This window comes from Cynocephalus volans, chromosome 8 (assembly GCF_027409185.1).
Source record: "Cynocephalus volans isolate mCynVol1 chromosome 8, mCynVol1.pri, whole genome shotgun sequence".
In the NCBI taxonomy this organism is placed as follows: Eukaryota; Metazoa; Chordata; class Mammalia; order Dermoptera; family Cynocephalidae; genus Cynocephalus; species Cynocephalus volans.
Window position 1 is genome coordinate 152024837 of NC_084467.1, and position 17008 is coordinate 152041844.

Consider the following 17008-nt stretch of genomic DNA (forward strand, 5'->3'; position numbering starts at 1 on the left):
CCACAATCACAAGACCCAATACCTTGAAATATATTTATATTATGAATATATATAATTTTATATATATATATCATATACTCATATATCCTATTGGTTCTGTTTCTATGGAGAATTCTGACTGATACAGTGAACAAATAGATTAGAACATGCGGTTGGCGATATGTTTGCCTAGTACTGACTAGAATAGATATGAAAGAGATGGCTAACCTAGCAAAAGAGTTTAAAATAGGCATATAAGAATATATTCCTGAGCTGAGAAATTAAACAAAAGCCAATTCGAAAAAGAAATCAAGTAATATAAAAGGGTGCTAAATATAATTTGATTATTACTCAGCCTTTATTTCAGGGTTGAATGGAGCAATAATCATCTTGGAGAAAAATAGGCTACTTCATATCGTGCTAAAATGCATGTCTTACTCCCTATCCCCACCCCCAAATTATAATCTCCTAGCAGGCAAGGAACATGTCTCATAATGCCTTGCTCATAGTAAGTACACAATAAATGGTTGCTGAATAAAAGAATGAATATATTTGCATCCTGAATGTTAGTTATTCAACCCATTGACTGGATGCCTATGTTTCAGCACCGTGCTAAGCTTCAGGAGTGGAAAATACACAGTCCTTCTCTCATGGAAGCGTCCTATGGTTTACCCAACTCAGTGACTGACACAAAGTTGCCTCGGGATACCCAGAAGATAAAAGAAAAGATTATCCTGATGATGTCAAATTTAGAAAGTTAGCAGTTTATTTTCTAGAATGTTCAGTTTGCATTTTTAATCATTATATACTTCAACCTTCTTGTGGAGACAGTACGGAGATAAGGGCATGGTCAGAGTTGTAAGACAGACCCAAACCTACATCCTGGCAATCACCACAAGCTATGTGACTTCGGACACGTTACTTAACATGTCTGAACCTCAGGGTTCCCGACTATAAAATGAGAACAATACCTGACTGACCGTGTGTGTGTGTGTGTGCGCGCGCGCGTGTGTGTGTGTGTGTGTGTGTGTGAGACAAATAAATTACTGTGAGTAAAGACCGTGGCTCATAGCATGTGGAAATTTGACAATAAACAGTAACTAGATTTGATATACTTTATAATTGAAAGCTATGCATCTCTGGGGTGGCAAGCTCCTTTAGCAAAGTAACTAGCTCAGAGGAGCTTCCCTTCTTTGTGACTTTTAGGATGTACTCAAACCATTAGTTTATCCAAGGGAAAATACCCAACCTTGATGGTAACATTACAAATAGAAATTCCCAGGAAAAAACATATAGGTGTGAATAGGAGTATATAGACTTGTAAGAATCATAGATTCTTAGTCATGGAAGAAATACTGAAGATCATCTAGATCTAACTTTACAGAAGTTTAGAAAAGCAAAATAAGTTCTTCAGGAGCACTAAGTCACTAGTGGCAGAGCAAAGACAACCTCTCAGATCACAGATACACTATAATCTCCTTATTACCTATCATTTATCTCCATACTTTAAGATTATTGTTTTTCAAAGAGGTAAATGCTATTCCCAGAACAACTGTCAATACTTAGGTTGTCACTAAAAATGGAAAAGACAGTGCTCTTTCCTCTACCATGACTCATACTTATTAATAAACGACTTTGTACAGTGAATTTCAGAGATAGTTTCTGTTTCCAGTATGCTACTCACCACATGTGGCACAAGGGAATTATAAGTGGGTGGCCGGTCTGTCTGTCCCTTACCATGTGCCTGGCACTATACTAAGTGCTTTGCCTGTGCTTTCCCATTCAGTCTTCATCCACAATGTTTAAAGTACATGCTTTTATTTTCAGTATTGCCCAAATGCATTAATTCAGGTTAGCAAGGTTAGGGAATTTGTTCAAGATCACACAGCTACCAGGTGGAGAGGCAAGATTTCAAGCTATTCAGTCTGACTTCAGAAGCCACAGAGATATGGAAGTTTCTTGGCACCACAAATTGCTAAACCCTTCTCTTCTATAGCATTTTCTGGTGTTCAGGCTGCCCTGTCTAATCCGTGATAAACTATGCTGAATGCCTGACTTGATTCTCCAGCTGGCAGATTAGAGGCTACAGTCGAATAAGCCAGAAGAAGAAGAAACCAGCTGAGACTTTGTGCCGATGCAGCAGAGGAGGGTCTGGATCACCCCTGGGTCATGTTCTCCTGCAGGTGGATGACATTTGAGTGCAGCCTCCCCGGGGTGTGACAAGGACCACCCAATAGGGAGGCCCAGTGTCCTGTGGGACTTGAACAGAATCAAAATTTTCCCAGATGGCTTTTCAAATCTAAGAAATGGCATTACCCAAATATCTCTAAAAGGCCACTGCCTTTAGTAGTTCTCTTTCCTAATCCAGTACGCTAAATTCAAGCAGAAAATAGGTAAAGGGTGTGACAAAGTGACCTTTCTCCATCAAGGTTACCGCAGAGTACCTTGATGTCCCCTGTAGTAATTCGTAAGGAAAATAAGGCAGAGATCTCTCTTACACACAGGTATGCAACTGCAGCACTAAGTAACACCTTTGCAGGGCTGTTCACTCGAAAAAGTCAGACATCGAAATCAGAAATTGGCTTCTACCTCACATTGGCCATCAAGCCTTGGGCTTCTCAGTGACCCTGGATTAACGTTAGCGTCTTTTATACAATGAAATAGGTTTTATTTACTTTTATTTATTTGCTCTGTTATGCTCACCAAATAAGAATGTTTAGAACATGAATATAAAAATATAAAATGCTATGCAAATATCTGATATTGTTACTTACTAGTAGTATTTGAAAGAAGGCTTTCAATGAAAGCCTTACGCCTTTCATGAAATGTTCACAGAGAGTTTATTGAAAATGACACAAACCACCCAAGGACATTGTTATGACCCGGTGTTACAGAGAAGCCCTCCTGTCCAGAACGGGTCGCACACCTCCAAGTGGCAGAACGTGGAGGGATTTTAGGAGACGATCCATCCCATTCTCTGGTCCCATACCTCGGCCGACACAGGCTTAGAGAGGCCCACAGACATTATCCAGAACAAAAGCGAGCTAGAATTCAGCTCTCGGGGGTTTTCACCTGATGCTCTTTTCACGTTGCTTTACTCTTTTCTACATTTTAACTATTAACATCTAATTTTCCTTCTAAATGATCTAACAGGAGGAATTTTCATGATTAATTCAGAGGTCTCTAATGGCCAGACGGCATTCTGAAAGCATCACAGGATGATTCAGATGAAAAGAAAAGGAGCCATCAGGGCAGCTATGAAGGGTCAGATCACAAGTCATCACTCAAAAATAACAGCCATTACTCTTGTCACCAAATGACATAACCGTAAACAGTATGAGTTTTTTCCTTCTTTCTGCGGTTATTCAAGAGATAAAGCACCAACCCTTGTGAAACTGCTGGAAAGAAAGAAAAAAGATGAGGCATTTTTTCCCCTCAAGTTTATTAAAAACCAAAGATTGGTGATGAGCTTTTTATAGGCCTTACCCACCTCTCTTTCCTCCTCAAACACTCTTTTTAACTTCCACCCACAGAATACTTTTTATAAATAGGATTATTTAGTCACCGAATAAAAGGAAGTAACTAAGGCTAGTGGTTGCTTAATTATTTCATGTGTCAAAAAACTTGTAAAGGAATCTGGTGGGTTACAAGTTCACAACTGAAAAATTTAGTGTTGCACATACATTCTTAGAGCTGGCAAGTGCTTTAAGGGATTCTGTCAATCAGCATCTTACACCCAAAGAAAATATTCTGTCTGTGAGATCCTGAACAGAAAGCCATCTGGCAGCTGCTAGGACGTATCTAATAACAAGGCACTCTATACTGGGGGTTGGGAAGTTTACTTGATTTATAGCAAAAATAATTGTTTTAAAGTCTTACTCCCCATAACTTCTACCACTTTGTCCCACTGCTGTATGCACCACGGTATCACATACACTCCTGTCTAAGTTTTCTCCCATTTGTTTAAGTGTGACAGCCTCTCAATCTTTCAGTGCAGGGACTGTCCCTGTCTTGTCTGCTCCCTCTTTGCCCAGCACCTAGCAAGCAGCATCTAACATAACTTCCCACAGCACCTAAGTAGCATTAGATTCTTAATAAATATTTCTTAATTTAATGCTTAACTGTTTGGGTACATTCTGTAGAGATTTGCAAAATAAATCAAATTATTTTTTTCTCATGATGTCCTTTACAAGTTTTAAGGTATTTAACAGATCTTCTCTTCTCCAGAATGAACAACCTCATATCGTGTGGCCACTTCTGACCTGACTGGTCCCAGACCCTGCTCCATTGGAGTCACTGTCTCCAGAATGTGCCTTGTTGAGTCAAAATCCCCTAAAAAGTGTTACCAAGAAGGAGAGCAGAGACTCCAGAAGAATACCACGAAACTATGACCTTCCTTGATGCCAGTTCACTTCTGACAATGCAGTCTGTGTTTGCCTTTCTTATTTACTCATGGAATATTTGGGGATTATATTGTATTAAGGTGTTATTCATTTTCAAGTGAATTTACGTGAAGAAATCTCTCCCTATTCTTTGAACTTAAATACAATATTTGAATTAATTTCTGCTACTTTTTGGTTCATATTCCATATCATTATGAAAAACATTTATTCTCGATATTCTCATATCACTCCTGAGATGCTCCTTCTCTCCCACCCACTGTCCACAGTGTTAGTGTCATATGCACTCTAAAAAATCCTAGAAGTGAAGGAAGAGATCATGCTGATAATATAGAACCACAATTTTTTTAAAAAATGTACCTGTAATTTTAGAGCAAATGGCCCCTAACTATGTCTAGCACAGATGTGAGCACAGTCTCGTGTGGAAGGCGCCCCTGGGTGGCACCAGCAGACGTGAAGCACCACGTTCTCTTCCTCGGCAAGAGCTCATCATCTCTCCCACTTCTAAGCAAACTCAAAAATAAGAATATGAGAGGCATCATCTGGTAGGTTTAAAAAGTTGAAGCTTTTCACATAAGATAGCCAATGAGAGGTTTTTCAAATCAAAGCTAATTATTTTTTCATAAACCTGCATTACACTTTTAATACCAACTTTTGTTCCAGGTAGCCACACAAAAACTCCAGATTAGAACCCACACCTGGCTTTCACTGTTCCCTGCCCTTCACTGTTCCCTGCCCTCAATGCCTTGATCCAGTCCTTTACTAAACCCCAGCATGTCATTCTACAGTGTCAGTAAGACTCTTCTTTCTCTTTATATTCTAGGTTTGATTTATTTAACAAATACTATTTAAGATCTTGCCATGTGCCAGACAATGTGTTTGGCGTAGGGGTACAATTAGTTTATTTATATTCCCATCTCATTCCAGAAAGTAATATAAAATGAGTTATAAGATTACAGAAAGAAAGAATGAATGAAAAAGAGACAGAGAAAGAAAGGAAGAAGGAAGGAAGGAAGGAGAGAGAGAGAGAGAAACAAAGAAAAAAAGAAAGAAGGAAGGAAGGAAAGAAAGAAAGGAAAGGAAGGAAGAAGGAAGGAAGGAAGGAAGGAAGGAAGGAAGGAAGGAAGGAAGGAAGGAAGGAAGGAAGGAAGGAAGGAAGGAAGGAAGGAAGAAAGATAAAAATAGGAACAAATAAAAGAAAAATAAGGCCAAGGCCATAAAATGGAATCAAGAACAAGGCTTAAAATCCATCCCATGAAGGTCTATAAATTTCTTATGGTTGGATCAGAATTAACTTTAGATTTTTTGATAGCCAATACAAAATGAAAAAACCTCATCAATGTCACAATCAAAAGTATTCCTAACATAAAAACAGAATTGCTCAGAAGTACCATTCTCTTTGGTTCTAAAAGCGGAAAACGGTTTTTCCCCTAAGGGTCCATATGGAAATAGAAATTATCGAGTGTCTTCCCTCTTAAAAAAAACTAGCAGTCTGGGTTCCTCTCTAACTACTTTCCTATTTATTTTTCCTTTTACCCAGGCCTTCTCTTGAAAATGGTAGTCTACCCTTGCCGATTCCATTTACTCCTTTCCAGCCCACTGCACTAAAACTTCTATCTTCACAACTTCAGTGAAGCTTCCTGACAAATGAAGTTAATGTGCCCCATGACTTCACATTTCAATTTGCTACAAAATACTCTCATCTGTTCTGTGTGTCCGGTTTTTCTCTTTTTCAAGCTGTCATGCACGTTATAGCCAGAATAGTTTGCATGAAGAACTGCCTTGAAGTGGTTGGTCCCCTGCCCAACACCTCGTGAATATCAACCATATCAAACCTCAATGCTTCTTCCCAGATTCTAAGGTGCTCATATCCAACTTTTCCCCCTAACATAAGCTTTCATGTTCAATCATGAGGAATAGCATGCTTGGCTCCTAATCCCTATATCCTCCCGTCTTTGAAGCCCAAGTATCCCCACTTTCATGTTCAACCCTGCCTCCAGGCTCTGAGCAAAAGGACGCTTAAAACAGGGGGATGTAAGAATTCCCCTACCGGTAATTCACGGGAGATAGGTTGAGCTGGTCTTGCTGTTGACTTATACTCTCACCTTACAACTGAGTAACTTTCATCTTTTCTTCTTATCACTAGTGCCTCATAGTGACTTAGCTCTCTTTTTCTTAACCCCGTGCATCCAGGCACTAATCCTAGACCCCCACTATTGACCTCCACTAACTTCTTCTGTTCCTGGCTCTGTGTTTGCTGACTGCTTCGTCAAACTCTGTTGATAGCTAGCCTCTTTCCAACTCCACTTGTACTTGTTTTGGATCCTGTATTAGAATTACCACTTTCCTCTCTTCTGACAGCCAACCATCCTGGTTTCACACATTGACCAACATGTCCACTTCTCAGATGACCTTGATTCTGTGTTCTAGAGATGACTTGAGTTTGAGCCCATTGATTCTAGCTCCTGAAGTTCTTCACTCTGGCCCATGGCTCAGACCCAGCCTCCTTGCTGTAGGCTTCAGAGCAGTATTTATTCCACTCTCATGAGTTTTTCTTGCTTTTCCCCATTTTCAGAGCTATCGCTCACTTCTCCAAAGCCATATCTGTCCTTCAAATTCCTGTTTAAGTCCCACTTCATCACGAATACTCTAGTTTTCACTAGTGCATCATCTCTGAACATTATAATAGCTATAATCTGTTATGTAAAATAATGTCTTACCAGTCTCTATTTTCCCAAGTATATAACACAATTGCTGTTAATAACTTTGCAGTTATATAACAAATACACGATTTCAGCATGAATTACATTTCAATACTCAGAAGGCTTCAAAATAGAAAAGTTATGTGGAATTATACTAAAATAAATTACAAAGTATTGGACTATACATTTAACCCTGGATAGATGGATAGGTAGAGCATTTACATTATGTCAAAGACGTATAAAAATTTTAGCCTCAATCTTTCATTCATCTTTCAGCATAAATTCTATTCTCTGTTTTTTAGAGAATGTATACTAAGTAGACTAAAGACAAACTGGGAAGAGTCAAATATATACCCTATAATACAAGCAGTTTTAGATGAACTGCTTTAGATTATGTTCTCTCTCAAGAGATTATAATGCTGTTCTAATATATGGTGTAGTGACTTTCTTGTACATTAAGAAAAAAGTATTTAGTATTATTTGACCAAACTTGCCACAAACAATATTTATTTAGCATTTTTAATCAAAAATATAAAAGAGAAGTTTCTGTTTTTGATGGATTAACAGAAAGAAACCATTATTACAAAATGAAATGAATGGCCAGACTAGAACTTTAGGATTTATCTAGTTTTATAATTGTAAAATTCCACAAAATACTAAATCATTCACTGACAATGGATTCTTGACATAAATTTTATTTCAATAATGTGTAGACTGTATGAAAAGAAATGGGCCTGGGTAATGCTTTCTGTAGATTTCTATTCAAAAACTACAGTCTATGTAATTAGAAGATAAATTAAGTCTGGGCTCTGCCAATGAATAGCTATGTGACCCAGGACAAATCATTTAACTTCTCTGAGTTTATTCTTTCATTTATTTATGTGTTTATTTATTTTAATTTTATTTTATTTTGTCAACATACAACATGGTTGATTATTGGGGCCCATTACTGAAACCTCCCTTCCACCTCCCACTCCCCCTCCCTCCCAACAACCTCGTATCTGTTCACTTGTCATATCAACTTCAAGGAATTGTAATTGTTGTGTCTTCTTCCACCCCCCTCCCAGTTTATTTGTGTATTTATTTATTTATTTTTAGCTCCCACCAATAAGTGAGAACATGTGCTTTTTCTCTTTCTGTGCCTGACTCATTTCACTTAATATAATTCTCTCTAGGTCCATCCATGTTGCTGCAAATGGTAGTATTTCATTCTTTTTTATAGCTGAGTAGTATTCCATTGTGCAGAAATACCACATTTTCCATATCCACTCATCTGATGATGAATATTTGGGCTGGTTCCAACTCTTAGCTACTGTAAAGAGTGCTGCGATGAACATTGGGGAACAGGTATACCTTTGACTGGATGATTTCCATTCCTCTGAGTATATTCCCAGCAGTGGGATAGCTAGGTCATATGGTAGATCTATCTGCAATTGTTTGAGGAACCTCCATACCATTTTCCATAGAGGTTGAGCATTTTGCAGTCCAACCAACAATGTATGAGAGTTCCTTTTTCTCCGCAACCTCGCCAGGATTTATCATTCACAGTCTTTTGGATATTAGCCATCCTAACTGGGGTGAGACGGTATCTCAGTGTGGTTTTGCTTTGCATTTCCCAAATGTTAAGTGATGTTGAGCATTTTTTCATCTGTCTGTTGGCCATTCATATATCTTCCATTGAGAAATGCCTATTTAGCTCTTTTGCCCATTTTTTAATTGGGTTACTTGTTTTTTTGTTTTAAAGTTGTTTCAGATCCTTGTATATTCTGGGTATTAATTCTTTGTCAGATGTATATTTTGCAAATATTCTCCCACTCTGTTGGTTTACTTTTAACTCTGTTAATTGTTTCTTTTGCTGTGCAGAAGCTTTTTAGTTTGATATAATCCCATTTATTTATTTTTCCTTTGGTTGCCTGTGCTTTGGGGGACATATTCATGAAGTTTGTGCCCAGTCCTACTTCTGGAAGTGTTTCCCCTATGTTTTCTTTAAGAAGTTTTATTGTTTCAGGGTGTATATTTAAATCCTTAACCCATTTTGAGTTGATTTTAGTATATGGTGAGAGGTATGGGTCTAGTTTCCTTCTCCTGCATATGGATATCCACTTGTCCCAGCACCATTTGCTGAAGAGGCAGTCTCTTCCCCAGTGTATAGGCTTGGTGCTTTTGTCAAAGATCAGATGGCTGTAGATGTGTGGGTTGATTTCTGCATTCTCTATTCTATTCCATTGATCATTGCGTCTGTTTTTATGCCAGTACCATGCTGTTTTGGTTATTATAGCTTTGTAGTATAGCTTAAAGGCAGGTAGTGTTATACCTCCAGCTGTATTTTTTTTTTTTTTTTTTTTTTTTTTTTTTGCTCAGAATTGCTTTGGCTATGCATGGTATTTTGTTATTCCATATAAATGTCTGGATAGTTCTTTCCATTTCTGAGGAAAATGTCATTGGAATTTTGATGGGGATTGCATTGAATTTGCATATCACTTTGGGTAGTATGGACATTTTCACAATGTTGATTCTTCCAATCCAAGAGCATGGGATATCTTTCCATCTTCTTGTGTCCTCTTTAATTTCCCTCAGCAGTGGTTTGTAGTTCTCATTATAGAGATTTTTCACCTCCTTGGTTAACTCGATTCCTAAGTATTTTATTTTTTTGGTGGCTATTGTAAATGGGCAGGCTTTCTTGATTTCTTGTTCTGCATGTTCACTATTGGAGAAAAGAAATGCTACTGATTTTTGTGTGTTGATTTTGTATCCTGCTACTTTGCTGAAATCATTTATCACCTCCAAGAGGTTTTTTTTGTAGAGGCTTTAGGCTGTTTGATATATAGGATCATGTCATGTGCAAACAGGGAAAGTTTGACTTCATCTTTTCCAATCTGGATGCCCTTTATTTCCTTCTCTTCTCTGATTGCTCTGGCTGGTACTTCCAACACTATGTTGAATAGGAGTGGTGAGAGTGGGCATCTGTGTCTAGTTCTTGTTCTTAAAGGAAAAACTTTCAGCTTTTCCCCATTCAGGGTGATATTGGCAGTGGATTTATCATATATGGCTTTAATTATGCTGAGATGCTTTCCATCTATACCTAACCTGTAGAGAGTCTTTATCATGAACAAGTGTTGAATTTTATCAAATGCTTTTTCAGCATCTATAGAGATGATCATATGGTTCTTGTGTTTGATTTTATTAATATGGTGTATCACACTTATTGACATGCGTATGTTGAACCAACCTTGCATCCCTGGGATGAATCCCACTTGATCATGGTGTATAATTTTGTGTACGTGTTGCTGTATTCTGTTTGCTAGTGTTTTATTGAGGATTTTTGCATCTATATTCATCAAGGATATTGGCCTGTAGCTTTCTTTTTTAGTTGTATCTTTGCCTGGCTTTGGTATTGGGGTGATATTTGCTTGATAGAATGAGTTTGGGAGAATTGCCTCTGTTTCAATCTTTTGGAATAGTTTGTAGAGAATTGGTGTCAATTCCTCTTTGAATGTTTGGTAGAATTCTGCTGTGAATTCATCTGGTCCTGGGCTTTTCTTTGTTGGGAACCTTCTGATAACAGCTTCAATCTCTTATTGTTATTGGTCTGTTCAGATTTTCTACATCTTCTTGGCTCAGTTTTGGTAGTTTGTGTGGGTCCAAAAATAAATCCATTTTCTCCAGATTTTCAAATTTTTTGGCATATAGTTGTTAGGCGAATGTGATAACCACTACACTACGGAAACTGGCATATAGTTGTTTATAGTAGTCTCGAATGATTCCTTGTATTTCAGAAGTATCAGTTTTAATATCACCTTTTTCATTTCTAATTTTTGTTCTTTGGATCTTCTCTCTTCTTTTTATAGTTAGCCATGCTAATGGTTTGTCAATTTTGTTTATCTTTTAAAAAAACCATCTTTTTGATTCATTGATCTTTTGTATCATTTCTTAGGTTTCAATTTCATTAAGTTCTGCTCTGATCTTAATGATTTCTTTCCATCTGCTAACTTTGGGTTTGGATTATTCTTGTTTGTCTAGTTCTTTAAAGTGAAGTGTTAGGTTGTTCACTTGCCATCTTTCCATTCTTCTGAAGTAAGCATTTAATGTGATAAATTTCCCCCTCAGTACTCCTTTTGCAGTATCCCACAGGTTTTGGTGTGATGTATCATTATTTTCATTAGTTTAAATAAATTTTTTTATTTCCTGTTTGATTTCTTCTTGGACCCAAATGTCATTAAGTAAAATGCTGTTTAATTTCCATGTGTTTGCATAGTTTCCAGAATTTCATTTGTTATTGATTTCTAATTTTAATCCATTGTGGTCTAAAAAAATACATGGAATAATTCCAACGTTTTTGAATTTGTTGAGACTTGATTTGTGACCTAACATGTGATCTATCCTGGAGAATGATCCATGTGCTGATGAGAAGACTGAATATTCTGAGGTTGTTGGATAGAATGTTCTGTAGATATCTGCCAAGTCCAATTGGTCTAGAGTGTTGTTTTGATCTTGTGTTTCTCTGTTGATTCTTTGCTTAGATGACCTGTCCAATATTGATACTGGGGTGTTCAGGCCCCCTGCTATTATGATTTTAGTGTTTATTTCCTTCTTCAGGTCTAATAGAACTTGCTTTATAAATCTGGCTGCTCCAACATTGGGTGCATATATATTTATGATTGTTATGTCTTCTTGATGTACCAATCCTTTTATCATTATATAGTGGCCTTCATTATCTCTTTTTATGGTTTTTAGTTTAAAGTCTGTTTTATCATATATAAGAATAGCTACTTCAGCTCGTTTTTCATTTCTCTTTGCATGGTAAATCTTTTTCCATCCTTTCACTCTTAGTCTATGTGAGTCTTTATGGGTGAGGTGAGTCTCTTGAAGGCAGCATATAGTTGGGTCCTCCTTTTTGATCCAGTCAGCCAGTCTGTGTCTTTTGATTGGGGAATTTAAATCCTTTTACATTAAGAGTTGCTATTGAAAAGTGTTGATTTACTCCTAGAATTTTATTGATTTTTGCTTGGATGTCTTAAGTGTCTTTTGTTCCTTTCTTTCTGATTTGCTGTTTGTCTTCTGTATTTGTTGGTTCATTGGGTTGTAGATAAACTTTTTTTCTCTCTTCATTGTTGGCATTTTTATTTTACTGGTGGGTTTTGATTTCTCTTGAGTTTTTATAGCAGTGGTAGTTATTTTTCAGGTACCAAACCCAGTACTCCCTTGAGAATTTCTTGTAAAGGTGGCCATGTGGTAGTGAACTCCCACAGTTTTTGTTTGTCTGAAAAATATACTATTTGCCCTTCAGTTTGGAAGGATAGCCTTGCAGGGTAGAGTATTCTTGGCTGGCAATCTCTGTCTTTTAGTATTTTGAATATATCATCCCATTCCTTTCTAGCTTTTAGGGTTTGTGATGAAAAGTCTGATGTTAGTCTGATTGGGGCTCCCTTATAGGTGATTTGACACTTCTCTCTTGCAGCTTTTAAGATTCTCTCTTTGTCTTTGAGTTTTGCCAATTTGACGATAACATGTCTTGGAGAAGACCTTTTTGGGTTGAATACAGTTGGGGATCTTTGAGTTTCCTAAATCTGAAGATCTGTGTCTTTTACTATACCTGGGAAGTTTTATGCCACTATTTTGTTGAATATGTTTTCAATGGAATCTCTTTTTTCCTCCCCTTCTGGAATACCCATGACTCAGATATTTGAGTGCTTAAGGTTGTCTGATATCTCTCTTAGATTTTCTTCAATGTTTATAATTCTTTTTTTCTTTCTTTTTTTTTTTTTTTGTCTGCCTGTGTTATTTCAAGCACTCCATCTTCAAGGTCAGAAGTTCTCTCTTCTGCTTCTGAAAGCCTGCTGGTTAAACTCTCTGTTGTGTTTTTTATTTTGTTGAATGAATTCTTCAGTTCAGCAAGCTCTGCTACATTCTTTTTCAGGGCATTGATTTCCTTGTACATTTCTTCTTTCAGGTCCTGTATACTTTTCCTCGTTTCATCATGTTGTCTAGCTGAGTTTTCTTGTATCTCATTCAGTTTCCTTAGAATTATCACTCGAGATTCCTTGTCAGACATTTCAAGGGCTTCTTGTTCTATAGGATCTAGAGCTTGAGAGTTATTACACTTTGGTGGTGTGCTTTCTTGATTTTTCATATTTCTGGCATCATTCCTTTGATGTTTAATCATTGTGGCAAGAGATTTCATGATCCATTGGTTTGACACTATTGTCTGGCTAAGATGCTGCTGGGGTTGCCAATTTGGCACAGCTGCCTCAGTGTCTGCTTGGTCGCCCACTGGCACCTTGGGTGTGTGGTCGCCTTGGGTCTTGGGCCTCTCCAAAAGGTGCCACACTGGGGAGGCACCTTTCTGGTCGGCACGCACTCAGCCAGGCTGGGGATGGAGTCCAGCAGTGGCAAGGCCTAGCTGCTCTGTCTATTCCCTTGTTTATGACATAGGAATAATTGTAATAAATGCTCTCTTCCTCAACATCATTTTATGAAACATGTATGAGATAACATATTAAAATGCTTTACAAATAAATTTTTATATAAAATGTGTTATTTTATAAATAAAATAACCATACAAAAACTAAATCTTTCAAGATTATATTCATTCTAATTGAAATAGCTAAATTTATGCATTAATATCAGATGACTTCTTCCTGCCTTGGTTACTAATGAATGGCCAAGCTTGTTGCTGTAAATAAATGGGCACTAGGATGTTTTTTTAAAAATACATGTGGCTCAAGATTAGACTTCTTCCGCTTTGTGGTCTCACATGTCTGACCACAGCAACTATTTTTAATCATGGCCAATGCTTTTTAGTGACATCTAACTCCACACATGAGAGTCATCATCCTTATCGAGACGTAGTGATGTGTGACATTTTGATTGCAATGTGCTGCTTCTTTATTGTTTTCTTCTTTTCAAAAATCATTTTAAACATATGTTTCTATTTCAATCATTTTAAAAAAATTCAGATCATCTCACAATATTGAGACAGGCATAGACTGCTAGTTCCTCAAGTCTATAAAGTTCTGACATAAAAATTGGTTATCCAACTGCTTTGGATTGAATGTCCCTGCAAAATTTGACCCCCACTATGACAGTGTTGGGAGGATGGAAAATCATATTATCGTGATTGGGGGGTGGAGCCTTGAAGACGTGATTGTATTGTATGACCATGCCGTAGTGAATTGATTAAGAATGGTGGTCATGGGTGTGATTTGGAGGGCTTTAAAAGGACAATAAATGGGGAGGTTAGTCTCTCTCTGCTCCACCATGCTCTTAATGTGATACTTTGCCATCACCATCGCCACTACAAAGGCTCTCACCAGATGTGTTCCCTGGACTTTGGACTTCCTGACATCCAAAACCAGAAGCAATAAATCTTGTTTTCTTTATAAAATATTCAGTTCTGTGTATTTTCTTATAAGCAACAGAAATGGACTAATACAGAAAATTGGTACCAGAGAAGTGTGATGTTGCTTGAAAATGTGGAAGTGGCATTGAAACTGGGTGTTGAGGAGGGGTTGGAGGAATTTGGAGGAGCAGGCTAGAAACACCTAACTGCTGGTGGGAGTTTAAAAGACAAGAAAACCCAGGGAAAGTTTGGAATGTTTTAGAGACTGGTTAAATGGTGGTGACCAGAATGCTTATGGAAATATGAACTGCGAAGACCACTCTAAGGAAGTCTCAGATGTAAATGAAAAGGGACTTATTGAAAACTGGGGCGAAGATCAACCTTCCTATGAACTGGCAAGGAACTTGGCTGCATTGTGCCCATGCCCTAGGACTTTGTGAAAATTGGAACTTCAGAGTTGTGAACCAGAGTATTTGGCAGAAGAAATTTCTACACAGCAAAGCATTCAAGAAGCTGCATGGCTACTCGCAACAGCCTATGCTGAACTATGGCAGCAAAGGCATGACATAAAACCAAAATTTAAAAGGAAAGCAGAGTGTAAAGATTTGGAAAGTTTGCAGCCTGGTCATGTGGTAGAGAAGCAGAAAGCATTTTCAGAAGAAAAATGCAATGATACTAAGAAGATCACTACAAAAGAAAGGGATGAAGGGTAAAAAGGACTTGAAGGCATTGCAGAATCTTCTGGGGCCAACCTTTCCATTTCAGGCCCAAAGACCTAGGTACACAAAATGATCTTGGGAAACAGGCCTGAGGTGCCCTCCGTGAGCTCACTGCCCAGGACTACCTAGGGATGCTGCTTCCTGCATTCCTGCTGCTCCAGCCATGGCTAAATTGGCCCCAGGCATGGCTGGACTCATCTTTGAAAGCTACAAGCTAGAAAGCTTGGCAGCATCCATGTGATATAGGTCTGCAGGCTCACAGAATACCAGAGCTATGAAGTCTTCGGAGCCTCCACCCCAATTTCAAAGGATGTATGGAAAAGCCTGGCGGCCCAGGAAGAGATCTGTCACAGGGGCAGATTCACCATAGACAGCCTTCACTAGAGCAATGTCGAGTGGAAACATGGGGTCAGAGCTGCAGCAGAGAAACCCCATCAGGGCCATTCCTACTGGAGCCATGGTAGTGGGACCACCAGGGAGACCCCAGAATTGTGGAGCTACCAGTATGCAACACCAGCCTGCAAGAGCTAAAACATCACCCGAGACCAGGAAATCCATGGGAGTGGAGCTGCCTGAGGACTTGGGGACTCAAACCCCACACCAGCATGCAGAGGGCATCAAACATCGAATCAAGGTACATGATTCACTATCTTTGAGATCTAATGCCTGCCCTGCTGGGTTTCAGATTTGTTTGGGACCTGTTACTCCCTTCTTTTGGCCTATTTCTCTCTTTTTGAATGGGAATGTGTACCCTGTTTGCCCCACCATTGTATCTTGGAAGTTGATAACTTGTTTCAATTTCGCAGATGGGACTTTGAACTTTGGACTTTTGAGTTGAAACAAGTTAAGACTTTAGGGACAAAATAAATGTATTTGTATGTGAAAAGGACATGAGTTTTGCAGAGACAGGGGCAGAGTGTCTTGGGTTGGATGTCCACCCAAAACTTGACTCCCACTATGACAGTGTTGAGAGGGTGGGAAATCCTGTCATGGTGTCTGAAGGGTGGGGCCTTGAAGAGCTGATTGGATTGTAGGACCATGCCATAGTGAATGGATTAATAATGGTGGTCAGAGGTGTGGTTCTGAGGGCTTTAAAAGGATAGCAAATGAGGAGGTTAGTCTCTCTCTGCTCCACCATTTTTTCAATGTGATACTCTGCTGTCACTGTCACCACCACCAAGGCTCTCACCAGATGTGTTCCCTGGACTTTGGATTTTCTAGCCTCCAAAACTGTTAGTGATAAATTTCATTTTGTTTATGAACTACACAGTTCCAACTATTTTGTTATAAGCAACAAAAACAGACTAATACACCAGCTGTTCATGACCTAACCTAACTGATAAAAATATTAGAAATGTTAAGAAAGTTTATGGAATGATAATCAATTGCCATTATTTTCAACCCTAACTGAATTGAAAAAAATGTTAAAGACTGAACAATAGTTTTTAACAACTACTTGGAATCCCATCCTAGTCTGTGTCTCTAATGTTTATGCGTAATGGATGCATGTTCTTTGCCACTTCAGCTACTTACAGTCCTAATGGCGAAATTATGGCAAAAGCTTTTATAAATATACTCATGTGGTCAGTTGGATTGGCTAAAATATCATTCATAGTGTGGGCTTATGAGTTTTGCACAGTGTTTAAAGTATACAAAGGGCTTACACATGCATTGTATGGTGCTGGACTTGGCGACCTAATTATTTGTATTTTCTGGGATAGACAAGTAGTAATAACAATAACAATAATAATAGAAGGAGGAAAGAAGGAACGGACATCAATTGGCAATAAGTACTAAAATAAAAAATAATATGAGTTAAGGGTATACAGAGTATGGGGGCAGAGAGGTTTAGTCCCTCTGATAAAACAA